The 23,389-nt window shown below is 43.2% G+C and overlaps 1 protein-coding gene across 18 annotated transcripts in view; it reads left to right on the plus strand.

Annotated features, from left to right (window-relative positions):
• NCOA3 (nuclear receptor coactivator 3) overlaps positions 1-23,389 on the plus strand; it is a 129,162-nt gene that overhangs the window by 74,959 nt on the left and 30,814 nt on the right. For 16 of the 18 annotated variants that reach the window (XM_084854054.1, XM_084854056.1, XM_084854059.1 and 13 more), the window contains one exon: positions 6,492-6,566. The gene's annotated coding sequence lies outside the window, so the exon portion shown is untranslated. Of the gene's footprint in view, positions 1-6,490; positions 6,567-6,808; positions 6,876-23,389 lie in introns of those variants that run through there. The other 2 variants (XM_084854064.1, XM_084854071.1) reach the window with 2 other exon arrangements.

Raw genomic sequence — 23,389 nt, forward strand, 5'->3', positions numbered from 1 at the left:
GAGTTTGCCAGGAAGTGAGGGTTAGATTGATAAAAGGCCTAAGAGGAGCTTATTTGTAGCTCAGAGCAGCTTAGAGAAGATTGTGAATACCTAGAAGGAAGTAGCCAAGAGCTATCTATATGCTCATTTGGGTAGCATAGGCTGACTTGGACCATGGATTGTGGAAGCACCTGTAACATGTTTATTTTATTGAATTGATTTGATTTGTATCCCACCTTTCTGCCAAAAATGGCACTTAAATGGCTGCTTAAAATCACTAACAAAACTTGGTAAAAACTGTAATAAGCAGTACTTTTGTTGTTCAGTCGTTCAGTCGTGTCCGACTCTTCGTGACCCCATGGACCATAGCACGCCAGGCCTTCCTATCCTGCGCTCTCTCCCGGAGCGTGCTCAAGTTCATATTCATTGCATCCGTGATGCTATCTAGCCATCTCATCCTCTGCCGTCCCCTTCTCCTTTTGCCTTCAGTCTTTCCCAGCATCAGGGTCTTTTCCAGGGAGTTTTCTCTTCGCATTAGGTGGCCAAAATATTGGAGCTTCAGCTTCATTATCTGTCCTTCCAATGAGCACTCAGGGTTGATTTCCTTTAGGATGGACTGATTTGACCTCCTTGCAGTCCAGGGCACTCGTAAGAGTCTTCTCCAGCACCACAGTTCGAAAGCATCGCTTCTTCGGCGCTCAGCCTTCCTTATAGTCCAGCTCTCACAGCCATACATTACTACTGGGAAAACCATAGCTTTGATTAGACGGACCTTTGTCGGCAAAGTGATGTCTCTGCTTCTTACTATGCTGTCTAGGTTGGCCATAGCTTTCCTCCCAAGGAGCAAGCGTCTTTTAATTTCATGGCTACAGTCACCGTCTGCGGTGATCTTTGAGCCCAAGAAAGTAAAATCTGTCACTGCTTCCATTTCTTCCCCTTCTTTATGCCAGGAAGTGATGGGGCCAGATGCCATGATCTTAGTTTTTTTAATGTTGAGTTTCAAAGCAGCTTTTGCACTCTCCTCTTTCACCCTCAACAAGAGGCTCTTGAGATCCTCTTCACTTTCTGCCATTAGGGTGGTATCGTCTGCATATCTGAGGTTGTTGATAATTCTCCCGGCAATCTTAATTCCGACCTCTGATTCATCCAACCCGGCATTTCTCATGATGTACTCTGCATATAAGTTAAATAAGCAGGGCGACAATATGCAGCCTTGTCGTACTCCTTTCCCAATTTTGAACCACTCGGTTGTTCCATGTCTGGTTCTTACTGTTGCTTCTTGACCCTCGTACAGGTTTCTCAGGAGACAGGTAAGGTGGTCTGGTACTCCCATCCCTTTAAGAATTTGCCACAGTTTGTTGTGATCCACACAATCAAAGGCTTTAGCGTAGTCAATGAAGCAGAAATAGACGTTTTTCTGGAATTCTCTTGCTTTTTCCATGATGCAGCGAAAGTTGGCGATTTGATCTCTAGTTCCTCTGCCTCTTCTAAACCCAGCTTGTACTTCCGGTAGTTCTTTGTTCGCATACTGCTGAAGCCTAGCTTGTAGGATTTTGAGCATCACCTTGCTGGCATGTGAAATGAGCGCAATTGTGCGGTAGTTTGAACACTCTTTGGCGTTGCCCTTCTTTGGAATTGGAATGTAAACTGACCTTTTCCAGTCTTGTGGCCACTGTTGAGTGTTCCAGATTTGTTGGCATATTGAATGCAGCACTTTAACAGCATCATCTTTTAGGATTTTAAATAGCTCGGCTGGAATACTGTCATCTCCGCTAGCTTTCTTGTTACTAATGCTTCCTAAGGCCCACTTGACTTCACTCTCTAGGATGTCCGGCTCAAGTTCAGTGACCGCACTATCATGGCTATCAGGGACATTCAGATCTTTCCTGTATAGTTCTTCTGTGTATTCTTGCCACCTCTTCTTAATCTCATCTGCTTCTGTTAGGTCCCTGCCTTCTTTGTCCTTTATCATGCCCGTCTTTGCACAAAACGTTCCCTTGAGATCTCCAATTTTCTTGAAGAGATCTCTAGTCTTACCCATTCTGTTGTTTTCCTCGATTTCTTTGCATTGTTCATTTAAGAAGGCCTTCTTGTCTCTCCTTGCTATTCTCTGGAACTCTGCATTCAGTTGGGTATATTCTTTCTCCCTTTCTCCCTTGCTTTTCGCTTCCCTTCTTTCGTGAGCTACTTGTAAAGCCTCCTCAGACAGCCACTTGGCTTTCTTGCATTTCTTTTTCTTTGGGATGGATTTCGTTGCTGCCTCCTGAACAATGTTACGGACCTCCGTCCATAGTTCCTCAGGCACTCTGTCTATCAGGTCTAATCCCTGAAATCTATTCCTCACCTCCACTGTATATTCATCAGGGATATGATTTAGGTCATACCTGAACGGTTTAGTGGTTTTCCCGACGTTCTTCAATTTAAGCTGAAATTTTGCAAGAAGCAGCTCATGATCTGAGCCACAGTCAGCTCCAGGTCTTGTTTTTACTGACTGTATGGAGCTTCTCCATCTTTGGCTGCAAAGGACATAATCAATCTGATTTCGATATTGACCATCTGGTGACGTCCATGTGTAGAGTCGCCTCTTGTGCTGTTGGAAAAGAGTGTTTGCTATGATCAGCGTGTTCTCTTGGCAAAACTCTATTAGCTTTTGTCCTGCTTCATTTTGTACACCAAGGCCATGCCTGCCTGCCTGTTATCCCGGTGATTTCTTGACTTCCTCCTTTAGCATTCCAATCCCCTATGATGAAGAGGACACCTTTTTTGGTGTTAGTTCTAGAAGGTGTTGTAGGTCTTCATAGAACCGATCAACCTCAGCTTCTTCGGCCTCAGTGGTAGGGGCATAGACTTGAATTACTGTGATGTTGAATGGTTTGCCTTGGATTCGTACTGAGATCATTCTATCGTTTTTGAGATTGTACCCCAGTACTGCTTTTCCCATCCTTTTGTTGACTATGAGTGCTACTCCATTTCTTCTAAGGGATTCTTGCCCACAGTAGTAGATATAATGGTCACCTGAATTAAATTCGCCCATGCCTGTCCATTTTAGTTTGCTGATTCCCAAGATGTCGATGTTCAATCTTGCCATCTCATGTTTGACCACCTCCAGCTTACCTTGATTCATTGATCTTACATTCGAGGTCCTAAACAATATTGTTCTTTACAGCATCGGATTTTCTTTTCACCACCAGACACATCCACAGCTGAGTGTCTTTTTGGCTTTGGCCCAGCCGCTTCACTCTTTCTGGCGCTACTTGGAAATTCCCTCTGCTCTTCCCCAGTAGTATATTGGACACCTTCCGACCTGAGAGGCTCATCTTCTGGCATCATATCTTTTAGCCTTGTGATACGTTCCATGGGGTTTTCTTGGCAAGAATACTGGAGTGGGTTGCCATTTCCTTCTCCAGTGGACCACATTTTGTCAGAACTGTCCGCCATGACCTGTCCGTCTTGGGTAGCCCTGCACGGCATAGCTTATGGCTTCACTGAGTTACGCAAGCCCCTTCGCCACAACAAGGCAGTGATCCACGAAGGGATTATGTCAGATATCCCAGGGCAATGCTGAAAATTTTAAATGGTGGTTTGTAGCTGCTTAGTACATGGAGTCCATCAGTGATGATAGGTTTTGCAGTCAGCGACTGCAGTAATCTTTGTGCCTAGAAAGACAAAGTCTGTCACTGCCTCCACGTTTTCTCCCTCTATTTGCCAGTTATCAATCAAGCTGGTTGCCATAATCTTGGTTTTTTGAGGTTTAACTGCAACCCAGCTTTTGCACTTTCATAAATTGTATCTTTAAGAGATTCCAAATATTTCTTGTTGACTCTGAATCTCTCCCCCTTACTCTGTCTCACTGAGATTTTGCTGTTACCAGAGCCCTTTGTGAGCAGAGGCTGGGGTGATTGCAGCATACTACCTGCTCACCATATGTTTGGGGTTTGGAAAATACTTTTTTCATTCTCTGCAGTTAGAGGTTGATTCAATAGTCACTCTACAATTTGAAGCAGTAGATGCTATCTTGGTTCCTTCACAGTGGCTGCCAAGCACAAGGCTTCAGAGTCGTTAATAGTTGCTCAACAGGAACATAAGAGAGCCATGCTGGATTATAGCCTTTCTAGTTCAGCCTTGTGTTCCCATAGTGGCCAGCCAGATACCCATGGGATACCCTCAAGTGGGATATGAGGACAGTAGCATCCTCCTGCTCATGTTCCTCAGCAACTGGTATTGAGAGGTAAACTGTCTCTGATACTGGAGATAATATACAGCCATAATGATTAGAAGTAATTTATAGCCTTATGTTCCATGAATTTGTCTTAACTCCCTTTAAAGCTGTCCAAGTTAGCAGTCATCATTATATCTCATAGCAAATTCATAGTTTAACAGTATTCTGTTTGAAGAAGGTACTTCTTTTTATCTGTCCTGAATCTCCCACCATTGGTCTTCATTGGATGATCCAGGGTATTATGAGAGAGGTGGTGGTAGGGGGAAATAGATTTTTCCCACCTCGAGAGCATATAATGGGAAAGTTACTGCCATGTAATGTCTTGGAAAAGGATTTGCTTGTTCAAGTGGCAAATTTAATTGTGATTTTTGACAGAGGAATTTCCACAGTGGCATTTCAGTTGTTTAAAATATATTTTCATTTTATATCTCTGGCTAGTAGAGGTTGCTTCCAGAGAAAGCTTTACAAAGGTGTGTAATTAGGAGGCAGTTGAGTCTTGATGCTTATCTTTACGTGACCATATTGCCAATCACCCCTCTAATTGGTAACGTTAGTTCATCTAAATACAGCTACCGTCACTGTTGTCAATGGACTGGTTAAACTTGAATGCAAATGCATATGCAACTGGTTGATATGAAAGGCCTTAGTTAAATTTCTTAAGAAATTATCTGCTTACACAAAGCTCTTCACCTGACTACTAGTAATTATCTATATGCAGTCTGAGTAGAAGTATCAATTTTGAAACTCTGGATTTTGGATAGGACCATAGTGTGTGCTTTTACATGTGAATGCCTCATAAATATTTCCCAAGAGCAATTTATTTTTCTAATTAGCTTGAACAGCCTCAGTTATACGCAGTGCTTCAAGCAGTTTTGAATAAATCAATTCAAATACACAGCTGTTGTTCAAAATTTCACTTAAGTTACTGTAATTTCCTGTAGTGTATTAGCAATGCTTGCTAACTAGCAGCTTTAATAATACCTTGTACAACATGCGTCATAAAATAAATTAAACCAGTCTTTAAACTTTACAGGTAAAGTTAAGAAAGGGAGCTTGTCAGTGTCTTGGCTTACTTAGTTTCAATAATAGCTGTTAACAATAGGCTTTACTATATTCATGGCCTATACAGGATATACCTTACACTGGGGAATTACATATATAAATTGTGCTGTTATTTCCTGTATGTTTTCTTGTCTCTGAAACTTCCCATGTAGGACTTGTGGATGCAAGAAAATAAAAACTACAAAACAGAACAGATTTTAGCATCAACAGTTCAGGCATGGTCTGAAGGCATGGTGCTAAAGGCACATGATGCAACAACTTTGCTCACGCAAAGGAGCTCTGGGTCTGGTCAGTGTCTGGATGAGAGACCGCTTGGGAACCCTGCCACTCTAAGCACCATACATATTATGATTAGTCAGAGAGGTTGATCTTCCTGTTTATAATTTTTTATGGATGCCTTTAATAAAATAGGTTTTAAAGCGCCCAGATATAGATGTGAAACCTCTAAATGAGGTTACTTTCGAGCAGGGGTGGGCAATTTGTCACCCTCCAGATGTCTTGGCCTACAACTCCCATCAGCACTAACTAGCATAGCCAGTGGTTAAGGATGATGGGAGTTGTAGGTCAAACCATCTGGAGGGCCACAAGCTGTAAACAGTGGCAGGCATGACTGCATATTTCTAACTATTCTGTTGACTGAGATCAGCAACAAGTAGCCTGTAGGCAGTACATGAGCTGCAGAAGCCTGGCAATTGGTCCCAAGCAAGGTCTGCTTAGCTCTGTAATTCAAAGATGGATGTTGTCTGTGGCCACAGCAATAGAAGCAGTGGCAGACCTGCTCTAAGAAAGTTGATGTTGGATGGGAGGGAAGGGGAGATGGGCGGAATCTCTTTCTCAGCCTGGACAGCCACGATGAAGCTGTTTCAGAAGGTATGCCATTGCTCCACTGTGGCAGTGGTGGAAGGAACAACAGTCCCGGTCTATCTTCTCCATTCATGAGTAGCCTTTTGAGGTTTAAATAATAATAACTTGTTTTTTTTAGGAAGGAGGGAGGTGATGTGATCTCCCAAACAGCAGGCTTAAATTGACCAAGTAAATGCTGCAGCAAAAGCAAGATTTTTTAAAAGCTTCAGTAACTGTGTGTGCCTTTAGAGGGTGACAGTATAACTAGAAATATACAAGTAGCCAGATTAGTTAATTTAATATCTCATATTTAATTTTGCTGACATTAGAAAATGAAGTTGGGAAACCCATCTATATTTACATGAGATTTTAAAAAATTCTTTAACAGAATGTGTCGCACAATTCTGACTGATCCTGATGGCCATTGAAAAATCTTCCCTGCTTGTGTGAGTTTTAAGGACATGTAAGTATCTGAATTTTTTTAAAAAAAATCTACCTTAAAGTGTATTATTTTCATTAAGTTTCCAGTATAAATCTGAGGGGATTATCCAGCTAAAATAAGGCAATTTTAAGTCCAATTGATTTCAGTAGGAGATCTAAGCATATGCTTAAATGTTTCCCATTGAAATCAATAGGATTTAATATAGGTTTGTTTGTTTGTTTGTTCTACATTTGTAAAATATTAATCCTTTGATTATATGCCAGCAGTTATTTTTCTAAACTGGGACAGAAATCGGAAGGTTTTTATGAACTAGATCTTCAGTTTTATACTGTAAGTCTGTGGATAAAGTCTTGTCTTTTTAAGATAATGTACAGTGCCTGGTAATTTTAAAATTCTTGATGCATAAAGTATGATGATGGCAAATGTGTGTGTACAAGACTAAAAATCCTTCCCTCTTTTTACACATTCAATGGGACCTCGGGGCATGGGGGGTATCATCTGAACAAGCCCAAAGAGGAGGTCTAGGGCCAGTCATAAATTTTAATAAAGATTAGGATAATTTTTTAATGTTCTTCTAAAATATCATTCCCCCCCCCAATACTGGACTGTTTTTCTTAATGGCTCCATGTTACATTTTTGTTGTTTGCTTTTTGAGCATTCAAAGTGCTTCACATATATTATCTCAGTAATCCTTACAACATTCCTATTGGTAGGTCAATATTATCTGTATATTGCAGATGAGTTCTGGAAGCTGAGAGATAGTGGCTTGCCTAAGGCCACCTGGTAAGCTGATGGCTGAAGTGATATTTGGAACAGGGACTTTCTCGCTCACAAATGACATTATTAGCCACTCTTGCAGAATTTCACATTTGTTCTTTGATAGTCTAGTAAAATGCAGATCATGTTAATAAACGTAGATCATGTTTAGATTATGTGTTGCACCCTTGCCACTGGGATGGATTCCATTGGTTTTGTTCCTCTAAAGCAGGGGTCCCCAAACTTTTTGGACCCATGGGTACATTTGGGAATTTCAGAAACTGCTGTGGGCACCACCACAAAAAGACTCCTACAGCGGATGGGCCTATTCACACTGCCATGGGAGGAGGGTGTTTAGAGGAACAAGGGGTGGGGGAATGTAACCACTACATGTGAGCCTGTCAGATGACCAGGAACCATGCAGTGCCATGGGGTTCCCCTACACGCCCCCAGTGGCTACTGGGAGTGCTTACCTGAGCGGTTAGGGCGCATCCCAATGTCCTCTGTGGCACAAATGGGCTCCCAACGGTCACTCCATCATCCCGAATGGCCGCACAACCATAGAGAAAGTCTGCAGTGCCACCCACAGTAGTGGCCACTCTAGCCGGCGAACTCTATGGTTGTGGCCTGGAAGTCCTCCAGAACCTGTCTTAACCCCTGGGGAGTCTGACAAATAACATGGTAAACCTCCCCGGGGCCCCTTAACCCTTTTGCAAGTGGTGGTTACCCAGGGTGGCTTAGTAATCGTGGAATGTGGTTTTCTCCCCCTCCAATGCGCTAAGCCACCATGGTTACCAGACATTCCCCAGCCACTATGGCTTAGTGTGACATCTGAACAGGCCTGATGTGTCTAGTCACATAATGGTTGCTGTGGGGGCCTGGCTAGTCAAAAGACAAGTAATTCACCAAAGAAACAGAGTACAAGCAGAGGAAGGGTCTGAGCAACGAAGCCAATCCAAATATTTGACCTCACAGAAGCACAAGAAAATACCAATTTGAGATTGCAAACCTATGTATCTTTAAATGGAACTCAGTGGGAATTACTTCTGAGTAGGCCTACATAGGATTGCTCTTCTCACCCACACATACACACACACCTTTCCCAAGCCCCAAAGGAAAGTAAAATACCCCCAGACCCAAAAGACATTTTCTGTACCTCAATCCCAGGCTCAGCCACTCTGATTCCCACCTGGCACTCCTGCCTCCTCTTCTGCCATCAGAGCCCCTGTCTGGAAGATGGTGTGTGTGTGTGTGTGTGTGTGTGTGTGTGTGTGAAGAACGAGAGAAGGGGCTGGGAAGGGAGAGAAAAGGAGCAAGACTAGCTGATCAGCTGCAGTTTCAGGAACAGGAAGCAGAACCTGAGGCCCTAACGTTTTTTAGGGCTTTTATTAAAAATAAATGTTTGAATGGGGCAGGGAGGGAGAGCTTTGCAGGCACCATTGAGGCCCCTGTGGGCACCATGGCACCCATGGGCACCACTTTGCAGACTCCTGCTAAATCCACTCTCCAGGTTCAGAAGATGTATACCAGTGAATATCAGTTCCTGTGATGCAAAATGGTAAGGGCTATTGCCTTTATGTCCTGCTTGTGGCCCCAGCGGGAAATGGAATGCTGGACTAAATGGGCCTTTGGTCAATCCAGGAGGACTCTTCTTATGTACAGCTTGCTCAAACAATGTTGCTAATCTTACTGATCAATTTGCAAGAGGACATCAGCTGGTGCAACCCAGAAAGAGTTTTCCTGCGATCGTTGAAGGAGATAGTTTCTTAGAGCCAACATGCAGTCAGACCAGCTAAGATGAAGCACAGATTTTGAATTTTCAAAGCCAGATAGAAAACAACAATAGTAATGCAGGCAGAAATGACTGCATTGCAAACAGTGTGCACATCAAAGCCACCTTCACTGTAGGTGCAGTAAAACGGCTTGTTAAAAGTATGGAACAGGAATTCTATTGAGGGTAGGGAAAAGTAGCAAACACATTTTTATTTTAGATTGTTGTGGAAGAATTAAAATGAATACGATTTAATGTCAGAAAAAGGCCACTAACTTGTAAAAACCTTCCATGCATTTTTTGTGTTGTCGCTAACGTGCTATACTTGCTAAAAACTTGTTCTTCAAACAGTAGTCTCCACTGATAATATCCCTAACACAAATCAGCTTGATGTCAGACCATATCACAGTGGTTATGATTAAGTGTTGGCACTCAGCACTTGTATCGGGAATGAATTCCAGAAGAGGAAGAAGACAGGTGCAATATTTCTAGTTCTTATTGCTGCATGTGATACTATCAGGTGCATAGGCCTGTTTGTCTTGCTGAAGTGGTACACTATGGCTGCAAGAACTGTTTAAAGGTTTCTAGTTTCCAGTATCTTTAAGGCCAAACACAATCCCTGCATATAGGATACTGCTTCACTATTTACCTATAGTAAATCTATAGATATCTAGTATCTATAACAGGGACCAAATTGCCCACAAATCTCAGCTCCTAATGTCTAGGGTTGTTTATTGAATGAACTTCATGGGTTTTTTTCAGAGGTGAGGCATGAGGTTGAGATGGGCTTTGCTAAGACCAGAAGTAGCTGGGCTGACCCTACTAACATAAAGCTCCCCACTTTTCAAAGCCAAAGTTTAAAAACTGATAAGAACTTTTCCCAAACAAGATTGGCATATTACATAATTTTGGAAGAGCTGCTACGATAAAGACAATTGAGTCCTCTGGCATCTTAAAGACGAAATTGTTTATTGTTAGTATGAGAATTCATTGGCAAAAGCCTGCTTTGTCAGATGTATGAAATGGGCTAGTGAGGTAATCAGAATCTATATACATGCAGTTCAAGAAAATAAATGAATTAAGTGAAATTGTAAAGCAGGAGTCCTCAATGTCATGCTCACGGAGACCTCCATTGGCACCTGTAAAGCTTTCCACTCCCTGCTCCCTTCAAAAATTTATTTTAATGAAACCCCTGAAAAATGTTAGGGTGCCAGGTTCTGCTTCCAGTTTCTGAACCTGCAGCTGATCAGCTTTTCAGCAAGCAGGAAGAGATGGAAAGAGTTGTTCCCCCCCTCCTACTGTCTAGCCTTGCTCTTTCTCTCCCCTCTACCCCCTTGCCTTGCTATTTCCCCCTTCCTCCTAGCCTCTAGCCTTGGTGTTTCCCCCACCACCACACACACCTCTTTGCTTCACTGTTTCTTCCTCTTCCAGTCTCTAGATTTGCTTTGTCTCTTCTCCCACCACTTTACCTCACTATTTCTCCCCCTTCTAGCCTCTACCCTTGCTCTTTCCCTCTTCCAGTCCCTAGGCTTGCTCTTTTTTTCTCCCTTTCCAGCCCCTTCTCTTGTTGTACTTGCATGCATGCATGCGCGCGCGCGTGCACACACACACACACACACACACACACACCACCTTCCCAGAGGACAGGGTAGGAGATCCAGGTGGGAATCAGAGTGGCTGAACCTGAGGTTGAGGTAAGGGGAAATGTTTTCCTTTTGTGTCTGGGGGCATTTTCCTTTCATTTGGGGCTTGGAAAAGGTCTGTGTGTGTGTGTGTGTGTGTGTGTAGGATGAGCAGAGCAATCCTATGCAGAAGTAATTCCTACTGAGTTCCATTTAAAGATGCAGAGGTTTCCAACCTTAAATCGATGATTTGTTGGGCTTCTGTGGGGTCAAATATGTGGATTGTCAAGGTGGAAACAGAGCCCATAGAGCCCCAGAGCAGTTCTGATTCTGAGGAAGATCAGCAATCCATGGGAGAGGAGCTCGCTTATCTCTCACAAGCACAGCAGCTGGCAGAGATTCCTCCTGCCAGCATTCCTGGGATAGTGACCCTGGCAGTGAGAGCGCTGGAGGGGGGCTTGCTGGACGCTCGGCGCAGACGCAGGGAGCGACGACAGATGGAGGGCGCCGAAAGGAGGCGTTCCGCTTGTTTGGCGCTCAAACAACGGTCGCGTCCTGAGGACCCAAGGGAAAGAGGGAGGATCTCTCCATAGCCCATAAGTTCAGAGTCTTCCCGTGGTTCCCCTTCAAATGGGGACCAACTGCCTTACCTGGAGCTTAGGCTACTCTGCTATCTTTCCCCAGTGCTGTTCCTTGCTTAGTGGCTAGTGATTAGTATCTGAAAGAGTCATAAAGGAATAAAGCCTTGGAAAGAATCCTCGTTGTCTGTGTCCTGAGTTGGCTATTGGAGGGGACTGCAAGAGGCAGCTAGGGTGCTCCTGACATGGATTGGGTTTGGAGTTCAGACCCTCTGTTTATACTCAGTTTTTTGGGTGAATCACTTGTCTTTTGACTAGCCAGGCCCCTATGGCAGCCATTATGTGACCAAACATATCCTATGTGGGAGCCTTTTTGTGCTGGTGCCCACAGCAGTTCCTCAAATTCCCAAATGTGCCCATAGGTCCAAAAAGGTTGGGAACCCCTGTGTTAGAAGGAGGGAAGTATGGGAAGAAGGAATTCTTGACTGGCCATAGGAATCATGATGACACCGAGAGGGAGGCTTTTCCTCAAATATGTAATGTCCCCAGCTATCTCAGTGATTAAACCCTAGATCAATGCCATCTTCACTTTGCACAAGAACTCAACACATTTCTTATTGAAATAGGCACTCGAAGCCTAACAGCCTCCTGAATTGGTTTGGATGGAAGTTTGTAAATAGTGTTGAGAACCACACTGTTACTTAGAAGATAATGTGAGAGCTGTAGCAATTACTGTGTTCTAGAATGATCCTAAGGTTGACTTTTATTTAATGAAATTATTTGAAATCTAGCAATAAACAAAAATAACACTTTCTTTTTGCTGTGAAATACTAGAACTTAAAGTTGGTAGTTGCAAACTTTTTATTTGTAAGCAGAGTGCTTGAAATTTATTTTATTTCATTGTTACACCGCACAATAGCTGAAGCTGTCTAGACAGTTAACAAACTAAAACCACAAAAATATAACATAAAATACAATATAAAATATAGTAGATTAAAACTACAGAATAAAAATACAACCCGAGTGAAACCTAGCAGCAGTGCAGATATTTAAAAGGCAACAGCAGATTTTACATAGCAGAGCTAAAAAACTGGAAAGCTAAAATGCCTGGGAAAATTAAAAGGTCTTCACTCGACGCTGGAAAGAGTACAATGCAGGTGCCAGGTCAACCTCTCTAGGGAGTTCATTCCACAACCAGGGTGCCACAGCAGAAAATGCCTTTTTCGTGGTAGCCGCCTGCCTTACTTCTTTTGGCAGGGGCTCCTAGAGAAGGACCCCTGAAGATGATCTTAGGGTCCAGGTAGGTGCATATGGGAGGAGGTGATCTTTCAGATAACCTGGCCCCAAGCCATTTAGAGCTTTGAATGTTAATACCAACACTTTGAATCAGGCCCAGAAAGGGACTGACAGCCAGTGCAGCTGGGAAAGTACTGGCATAATACGATCTTGTTGGCCAGTCCGCGTTAACAATCTCACTGTCCTGTTTGGGACCAGCTGAAGTTACCAGACCGTTTTCAAAGGCAGCCCCATGTATAATTGATATGTCATGGTGGCACATTTCCCCAATTCCCCATGATTTGCAGGGATGCGTGGAGCATGCAAGCCGTTTCCAGTTTGCATGAAGAACCTACCAATGCCCTGTTCATAGGTTGTCATCAAGACGTCCAAACAATCTGGGTTGTTTATGGAGTTAAACAATCCAGAGTTAACCTATGATTTGTTGTTAGGTTCATCAACCTACAGTTTGCTGTCATGACATTTGAACTGACTCAAACTGAAAAAAACCTCAGTGTTCTTCAGAGATGCTTTCAAGAATGGTGTGCTTTAAATAAACATATATTTAAGCAGTTGCAAAAAAAAAATCAAGCAATTGTAGCAATACCTCTATATCGGATCAACATTGCTACTGTTGCTGGGTTTTTAATGAGTGGTTTTTGTATTAATAATTCATTGGCTAATTGGTTTAGTCGCGAAGGTCTCTTGATGGATAAAAAATAGCTAAGCATTTTCAGTGTAGGGCCCTAAGCAGCAAGAGAACAGGCTGTCTGGGCTTCCTTGGCAAATTGGTTGCAGCATCACATTGCTTTCCATATTGCAGAAGCAGTAGTATTATTGGGAAATGATGGGGATCTGTGTAGTATATATTACAGCACTGTTGCCAGGGAAATAGGCTTGGTAGCTATCATTTTAAGGCAATGTCACTTGTTTGAGCACTCCAGTTCCTTACAGAATACTCTTTATTTCAAAATTCCACCATGTTGGTAATAAAACACAGATAAAAGCACCCTAACAATAACGGCTGCTAAATAACCCTATTTAAAACATTCTGATCTGACAGCTTTGTGAACATTGTTCCAAGTTTAAGTGTACCTAAAAGAAGAACAGAGATGTATAGTATAATATGGAAGTGAGGAACAAACTTTCAGTCTCCCTATTACCAGCAAGTTAAGTGAACAGAGAGAGGGAGAGAGAATGAGAATATTCAGTGCAACTTTTTCCTTATGCAACAGGTACTCTTGACCATAATCTCTTAAAGCTGAAATAGTTCTTTATAGAACAGGGCGATTCAACTGACCTTTTAATATTTTCTTGTTCAAATGAGTACCCTGCAAAGCATCTTGACTTTTGTTAAAGGTATTGAGGGGTTTGTTAGTGACTGGATTTTTGACATGTCTGTTAATGTCCTCACACTTCCTGAGCTTCTCCCCAGCCTTTTATCTTATTTTGTGTACTTCCTGTCTCTTTCTATGGCAGCTACTAGTGCTATAAAATTGTATGTCGGTTTAGGAATGCAGTTGCTATGAGAGCAGAGGGACTTTAAAACACACACATAAAACCTTATAAACTATGTAATTTGTAGAAGCTGTTGCCTGAATGAGGGTGATCTTGTATCATTTGCATAAATGAACTTTCAAATGCTTGCTCTTGCTTGCTGTGTTAAAAAGCCTACCCTTTTTTGTTATTTTGCTGCCCTTTAAATGTCACTTGTCCAATTGTTTGGTACTGTTCTGCCATCTAGTGGCAAGCATACAACTCACAATTTGTTTTTTTTTCCCCTCAGGGATTTCTGTTGGTCATGCAAATTATTTTTAAAACCTGTATTTTTATTAGAGTGTACAATTTTACATAACATTACAAAATATGAAGACTCACCAACAAAGCAGCAGGCAAATGCCATCCCCAATGGCACCTAAAATATTTAAAAGTTAATTAAACCAACTGGGTCCATGTTTAGATGGCAGTTAGCCTGTTGAGAACTTCCCTGCACAAATGGCATGAAAAACTGTCACTAAGGTTTTAGGTTTAGCTAATCCTAGTGCTAGTATTAGCTAGTGTGTTATAATTTTTTATGATGAAAGTGCCATGTGGTCTGTGGTATCAAAAAGTCAAAGATAAGGAGTGACCATCTTTTAAAACATACAGGTTTTAAATGCACAGCTATATTCATCCTTGCTGTTCCAACAAGCAAGACACTTAAGGGCACAATCCTATGGCTGCTAGACAGAGGCTAGATGGCTATAGAATCATAGAATGGTAGGGTTGGAAGGGGCCTATAAGACCACTGAGTCCAGCTCCCTGCTAAATGCAGGAATCTTAAATCAAAGCATCCCTGACAGATGGCTGTCCAGCTTCATCTTGAATGCCTCCAGTGTGGGAGAGCCCACTACCTCCCTAGGTAATTGGTTCCATTGTCATATTGCTTTGACAGTCAGGAAGTTTTTCCTGATGTTCAGCCGGAATCTGGCTACCTGTAACTTGAGCCCATTATTCCGTGTCCTGCACTCTGGGATGATCGAGAAGAGATCTTGGCCTTCCTCTCTGTGACAACCTTTCAAGTACTTGAAGAGCACTATCATATCTCCCCTCAGTCTTCTCAAGACTAGGCATGCCCATTTATTTCAGTGTCTCCTTTCCAGTCACCTGATCATCTTGGTTGCCCTCCTCTGAACCCTCTCCAGTTTGTCTGCATCCTTCTTAAAAGTGTGGTGCCCAGAACTGGACACAGTACTCCAGATGAGGCCTAACCAGTGCTGAGTAGAGGGGAACTAGTACTTCCTGGGATTTGGAAGCTGTGCTTCTATTAATGCAGCCCAAAAGAGCATTGGCCTTCTTTGCAGCCACATCACATTGTTGGCTCATATTCATCTTGTGATCTACAACAATGCCAAGGTCCTTCTTGCTCGTAGTGTTGTTGAGCCACATATCCCCCATCTTGTAAGTGTGCATTTGGTTTCTTTTTCCTAGGTGCAGAACTTGGCATTTATCTCTATTAAATTTCTTTTTGTTGTTTTCTGCCCAGCGCTCCAGCCTATCAAGATCACTTTGAATTCTTTTTCTGTCTTCCAGGGTATTAGCTATCTCACCCAATTTTGTGTCATCTGCAGATTTGATCAGCATTCCCTGTATCTCCTCATCCAAGTCACTAATAAAAATGTTGAAGAGCACTGGGCCAGGACTGACCCCTGCGGTACCCCACTCGTGACCTCTCCCCAGTTTGAGAAGATCCCATTGATAAGCACTCTTTGAGTCCAATTCTGTAGCCACCTGTGGATCCACCTGACAATTGTTTCATCTAGCACACTTTTAGCTAGTTTGCTAATCAGGATATCATGGGGCACTTTGTTGAAAGCTTTGCTGAAGTCGAGGTATTGTTAGGATTGTTTAGTTTCCAGGAACCGACCTCGGAGCCTGCACCCTGAGATTGATTCCTGGAAAACCGCCTCCCCGCCCCCTCCCCTGCCCCCTCGTAGGCAGCGCGGATTGTCTCCAGGCTCCGCGCTCAAATGAGCAGCGTGGAGTGGGGCAAAAGGGGGCGTTCCTGGTTGTGGGGAGTGCAGAAGTGCTGGTATGACGCTTCCTGTGTGTGGTCCAGCCTCCTCTGCCCACTCTGAAGTCCTGCAGCTAGACAGCTGAAATTGGCTGTCTAGCCATGAGTGCAGGATGGCTGGAGCCTCCGTGCTCTGCCTGCCCTGCATTGAATAGGCAGTCGTCTCCGAGTTTGGAGGTGGCTGCCTCTCCATATAGGATTGCTCCCTCTGTCTTGTAATTTATCTAAAAACACATCTCCAAAGAGGTAAAGTAGATATAACAACATTGTTCTGACTGGCAATCCTGGAGATCTCTTGACATATGTGAGTCCCAAAAGTGACAAGATTGCCACATTTTGGGGGGTATATCTAAGGCAGCCCTGTCCTACTTGGTGTCCTCCCAAATGATGGGACTTTAACTCCCATTGGCCGTAGCCAGCATGCCTGATAGTCAGGAATCCTGGGAGTTGTAGTCATAGAATCATAGAAGTAGGGTTGGAAGGGGCCTACAAGGCCATCGAGTCCAACCCCCTGCTCAATGCAGGATTGTCCAAAACATCTGCAGGGCCAAGGTTGGGGAAGGCTGATCTAAGGTGTGCCAGAGGTTTAAAAGTATTCTGTTTAGTAGAAAGGATATTGGAAAGGAAAAGCTAAACTTCCATGTATAGGCATGTCTTGTTTTGTAATACGCTGGAATTTAAGGAGTATGTATTCTGCTCTCTCTCTTATGATCTATAAAATCCCAGTTCAGATGATAATGATGATGATGATTTCAAGTATTTTTATGCCTCCTTTTTTAGTGATATATAGAAGAGATGACCGGCATAGTACAAATTAAAGGTGATCATATAAGAAAATATGTCCACAATTACTTTGCAAAGTTGCTCTGCTGACTTAAGCTATGATATCAATCAAAGGCACCCTTGAAGAGGAAGGTCTTCAAAGTCCACCTAAATGTCAGAGTAGAAGTGGCAAAGTGTAGGTCTGTAGGAAGGGAGTTTTGAGGATTTGGGGCCACCACTGAGAAGGCTATGTCTCTAGTGCTTGCCAACCTCCCTGATCTTAATAGCAGACATTCAAGAAGGACACCTGAGACAGCTCTTGGTGTATGGGCAGGATTGTATGGATGAATTCGATTCAAATGCAATTCAGATAACCTGGTCTGAATCCTTTAAGGTTAAGATCAGCATTTTGAATTGAGCCTGAACATGCTGGTAGCCAGTCCAACTGACGCAAGATATGTGTCCAGATTCTCTGCCCTACCAGTGTCCAGGCAGCCATATTTTGCACCAGCCAAAACTTCCTGATCAACTTCAGAGGCAGCTCCACATAAAGTGCATTGCAATAGTCTAGTCTGGAGGCAACCAGAGCATGGGCAACTCTGGCCAGGTCCAACTGCTCCAGATAGGGCAGCAGCTGGTGTGCAAGTTGGGGCTGTAAAAAGCAATCTTGGTCACCACCACCACCATCTCCCCAGACAGCAAAGAATCTAAGAGCATCCCCAGGCTGTGCACCTAGGCCTTTATGGGGTTTGAAACCCCATCCAGGACAGGTTACACCCCACTATCCAAATCATCTGGCTTTCCATCCCACAGAGCTTCTGTCTTTTCCAGGTAAGTTTCAGCTTGTTCTCCCTCTTCCATACCGAACCAAATCTAGACATCTGTTCAAGAATTTCACAGCCTCTCAGGGGTCCTCCCTTGAGTGGAAAAGAAAGGTAGAATTGCATGTTATTAGCACATCGATAAAATTGAAGCCAAAACCTCTTGCTGATTTCTCCCAGCAACTTCATATAAATGTTCAGAGCATTGAGGATTAGACTGTAAATGGAAGTTGATTTTGTATTGTTTTGCACTAGAACAAGGACAATTAAACTTGTTCAATGTGTGCCCCAGTTGGTCTAAAAAAAGAGATAGAATTAAGCCATTTCTGACAATTCTGTGTCAAAATCTTGTTGTCCAATGTTGTTTGACAATTTCTGATCTTGAGCCATGGACTTCAGGGCTACTTTATGTACCCCAAGACTACAGGCCTGCTTAACATACTATATTTTATGGCTGTGTTCGCATGTAATGGTGGCAAATTGTGGGTTAATTAACTCATGATGCGCTGTGGTGTGTGTTGATGCCATTTTGCATGTGCAGCTTCCAGTTGACCTGATCAACGTCCAAACTGGGTCTAAGCGTACCAGTCATATTGATCACTTAAACATGTAGCGTGTAAACTGAGACAAATACTTCTGCAAAAGTGTATTATACAGGTGTACTTATCAGGGAAACAGTTTAGACACCAGCCCCTGTTGTGAGTATGCAAGGTTTGCAACTGTATAATATGTATGGAAAGGCCCCAAGAAGATCTTGGTCCTGTGTAAATCGTGGATCTTCCTATCCCCTATTTCAGCCCCAGCGCCTTTGGACCATTTCCCATGTTTATTCTGTATAGCTCTTGCAATCCTTTTTCCGACAACTGGACTCACTTCCAGTATCAGGAGCCTAGCTGAGGGAAATGTAATGTTGGGGGACACCCTCTGGCTTCATGTCCTTTTTAAAAAAATCAACTACTCCACACACACTTGTTACATTTCTATCCTGGCTTTTACTCCAAGGAGCCCAAGGTGGTATACATGATCCTCCTGCTATTTATTTTATCTTCACAACAGTCCTGTGAGGTAAATTAGGCTGAGAGTCAGTGACTGTGGCCCAGAGCCACCCAGTGAGCTTTACAGCCAAGTGGGGACTTGAACCTGGGTCTCTCCAGTCCCATTCCAACACTCTGCCACTACACCACATTGGCTCTCAACAGAAGAACTGCTGCCACCTTGTTTCATTTGTCTTTCAGTTATTTATATTGGAAGAACATTCAGAATTGGCGCTGCGTATTTAGTTAATGAACGCATAATAGCTCGTTCCCTAAAAACTGTTACTATCTAATTCTGAAATATGTTTTTAATATGTAAACATTGGTGTTACCAGAGATTATTATGGTTTAGGACAATGACTGAATTCAGCCATCATGGAATTCATAACCAAACCATGGTTTGGCTATGAGGTGTGCCCACTCCTGCATGTTCACGTGCTTTCTGCACTTCCATGGTTTGTGGTAACTGTAATTCGTCATGACATTTGCATGGGGCAAACTGATTCTCACTAACATAAATCTGCTTCCAAACCTAGGAATGGACTTTAGTCCCTGGTTTGGAGGCAAATTTATGGTCGGCAGTAATGATGATTTACACAATTTGCATGTCATGACAAACTATAGCTATCTCAAATAACAAAAGGAGAGGAAACAGTACACAAGCCTAGAGGGGGAAGAATGTGTGCCCACAAGGGGACGTCTATGACAACGACCACCAACAACTCATTCCGTAGTGATCAGTTACACAACAGCTGAATTGAACCAAAATATTAGTAGGGAGAGAAATGATTTTTTCCCCTGTTTATGAGGTGGGTGAATAGGTTTTGCTTCATGCTGTGTGAGCAATTGACCGCCATATTATGGATCTGGAAGAATTCCCCAGTTCAGATACACTAGCCAAAACCTTGATTGTTGTTTTGTGTGTGTGTATTGATTTCCTATTTTTTCCCCTTTTGCCTTCTACTGTATTGTGCATCTTAGTTCAATTGTGTGAGCCATCTGGATTATTTTATTTAAACCATTCCTTGCCTGCATACACCTCTGTTGTGATGCACTTTGTATCTGCTTTCTGTACTTTGGGTGTTACGAAATCTGGATGATATAATTTAATCCATGAAGAAGGGAATGCCTGGTGTGCATGTGGAGGGCCCTGGTTAGATCATATTGGGATGTAAAATGTATTTAACATTGTAGACTGTATTGGTCATTACACATTATGGCTGCAGATGTAATGCAACTTTGCTATAAAGGGCAGAAGTAAAATTGTGTGTAAAGAAACAAGCAGACAAATGTCCAGTATTGTGACAGAATTCCATAGGCTTTATAAAAAGATAGCTGCTGGCATAAGTACATTTGAATTACATCAGTGGTTTTCATACTTCCTACTTTCAGGGAAAATGTTCAATATAGACTTGTCTGCTGTGGAAGTTTTGGTTGCCTACCATAGAACCCCTGCAGTGGTTAACTGGAGGGTCCTAGGTCTGCCCTGCATTTTTTTTTTTATGGGCCCCCACCTCACCTAAGAGAAGTGTCAGTCACCTGGGAGGAAAGCCTGGAAGTGTTGCTGCCTTTGTTTAGCCATTACTTTTGGGCCTTCCATCCTAGCTTGCTGGTGCCCCCCCCCCCCCGCAACCCCTGTAATGGGAGCACCTCCTGAGACCTCTGGATATGTCTTCCGCTTCTGTTTCTTCCAGCTTAGCAAGCACTTCATGCAGAATAACAGGATGACTCAGTGATACTTCAGAGGCCTCTTGGGCATCTTCTCATTATTCAGTGACAAGGTTGGAGGGAAGCCTGAGATAAGCACCAGCTAGAATCATAGAATAGTAGGGTTGGAAGGGGCCTACAAGGCCATCGAGTCCAACCCCCTGCTCAATGCAGGAATCCAAGTCAGAGCATCCCTGACAAATGGCTGTCCAGCCTCGTCTTGAAGGCCTCCAGTGTGGGAGAGCCCACCACCTCCCCAGGTAATTGGTTCCATTGTCGTATTGCTCTTACAGTCAGGAAGTTTTTCCTGACGTTCAGCCGGAATCTGGCTTCCTGTAACTTGAGCCCATTATTCCGTGTCCTGCACTCTGGGATGATCGAGAAGAGATCCTGGCCTTCTTCTCTGTGACAACCTTTCAAGTACTTGAAGAGTGCTATCATATCTCCCCTCAGCCTTCTCTTCTCAAGGCTAAACATGCCCAGTTCTTTCAGTCTCTCTTCATAGGGCTTTGTTTCCAGTCCCCTGATCATCTTTGTTGCCCTCCTCTGAACCCTCTCCAGTTTGTCTGCATCCTTCTTAAAGTGTGGTGCCCAGAACTGGACACAGTACTCCAGATGAGGCCTAACCAGTGCTGAGTAGAGTACTGGTACTTCCCGGGATTTGGAAGCGATACTTCTATGAATGCAGCCCAAAAGAGCATTGGCCTTTTTTGCAGCCACATCACATTGTTGGCTCATATTCAGCTTGTGATCGACAACAATTCCAAGATCCTTCTCGTTTGTAGTGTGGTTGAGCCATGTATCCCCCATCTTGTAAGTGTGCATTTGGTTTCTTTTTCCTAGGTGCAGAACTTGGCATTTATCCCTATTAAATGTCATTCTGTTGTTTTCTGCTCAGCACTCCAGTCTATTCAGATCACTTTGAATTTTGTTTCTGTCTTCCAAAGTATTAGCTATCCCTCCCAATTTTGTGTCATCTGCAAATTTGATCAGCATTCCCTGCACCTCCTCCTCCAAGTCATTCATAAAAATGTTGAAGAGCAGTGGGCCCAGGACTGAGCCCTGTGGTACCCCACTCGTTACCTCTCCCCAGTTTGAGAAGGTCCCATTGATAAGCACTCTTTGAGTCCGATTCTGTAGCCAACTGTGGATCCACCGGATCGTTGTTTCATCTAGCCCACTTTGAGCTAGTTTGCTCCTCAGGATATCACGGGGCACTTTGTCGAAAGCTTTGCTGAAGTCGAGGTATATGATGTCTACAGCATTCCCACAGTCCACAAGGGAGGTTACTTGATCAAAAAATGAGATCAGGTGAGTCTGGCAGGATTTGTTCTTGACAAATCCATGTTGGCTTCGAGTAATCACTGCATTGTTTTCAAGGTGCTTCCAGATGGATTCCTTTATGATCTGCTCCAGAATTTTCCCAGGGATTGATGTCAGACTGACTGGTCTGTAGTTCCCAGGTTCCTCCTTTTTACCCTTTTTGAAGATAGGGACAACGTTAGCCCTCCTCCAGTCATCTGGCACTTCCCCCGTCCTCCATGATTTCTCAAAGAGAATAGACAGCGGTTCTGAGAGTTCTTCTGCCAGTTCCTTTATTACTCTAGGGTGCAGTTCATCTGGCCCTGGAGATTTGAACTCATTCAAAGTAATGAGGTGTTCCTTGACCATATGCCTGTTGATCTCAAGCTGCAATCCTGCCCCTTCAGCCTGTACTTTGCCTTTGCCAGGGGGGTCATAGACCCTCTTTTGGGAGAAGACTGAGCCAAAGTAGGAATTGAGCACCTCTGCATTTTCTTTGTCATCTGTTATCGTTTTGCCATCCTTATTTAATAGCTGAACCACCATTTCTTTCCTCTGCCTTTTACTATGCACGTAGTTGAAGAAAGCCTTTCTGTTGTTTTTAGCATCTCTCGCTAACCTCAGCTCATTCTCAGCTTTAGCCTTCCTGACGCCATCCCTGCAATTCTGTGCTATCTGCCTGTACTCTTCCTTTGTTACTTGGCCTTCTTTCCACTTCCTATATGTATCCTTTTTTGTTTTCAGGTCACCCCTAAGCTTTTTGTGAAGCCACATTGGCTTCTTCTGTTGTCTTCCACCTTTTCTTCTTGTTGGAATTGCTTGTGATTGTGCCTTGAGAATTTCCTTTTTTAAAAGCTCCCACCCATCTTGGACTCCTTTTCTCGCTAGCATCGCTTGCTATGGGACCTTACTGATCATTGTTCAGAGTTTATTAAAATCAGCTTTCCTAAAATCCAGGGTACGCGTTTGACTACACTCGGCTTTTGCTTCCCTTAGAACTAAGAACTCAAGTACAACATGGTCGCTTTCCCCCAGAGTTCCTGTAACTGCTACTTTCTCCACTAAGTCATCTCTGTTGGTTAGGATCAAGTCAAGGATAGCCGATCCTCTAGTTCCTTCCTCTACTTTCTGTAGCAGGAAGTTATCCGCCACACAAGTCAGGAATTTCCTGGAGGGGCCATGTTTTGCAGAATTTGTCTCCCAACAAATATCGGGGAAATTGAAGTCCCCCATTACTACTACATCATGCTTCCTTAAAACATTGGCTATTTGCTTTTCAAAAGTTTCATCCTTGTCTTCTCCTTGATTGGGTGGCCGGTAGTAGACTCCGACCACCAGGTTCCTTTTATTCTTTGCTCCATTTATTTCAACCCAGATGCTCTCAATGGGGCTACCAAGCTCCTCCTCCTGTATTTCTGTGCAGAGATATGTATTTTTCACATATAGTGCAACCCCACCTCCCTTTCTGTTCCTCCTGTTCTTTTTGAACAAGTTATATCCTTCAATTGCTGTATTCCAGTCATGAGAGTCATCCCACCAAGTCTCAGTTATACCCATCACGTCATAATTTCCCTCTTGTATTAAGAGTTCAAGTTCGTTCTGTTTGTTTCCCATACTCTGTGCATTAGTATATAGACATCGAAGACCATGTGCTTCATAGTCT

The sequence above is a fragment of the Heloderma suspectum genome, chromosome 4 (genome assembly GCF_057233095.1).
Source record: "Heloderma suspectum isolate Gila_16-S chromosome 4, 16-S_ref, whole genome shotgun sequence".
Classification (NCBI taxonomy): domain Eukaryota; kingdom Metazoa; phylum Chordata; class Lepidosauria; order Squamata; family Helodermatidae; genus Heloderma; species Heloderma suspectum.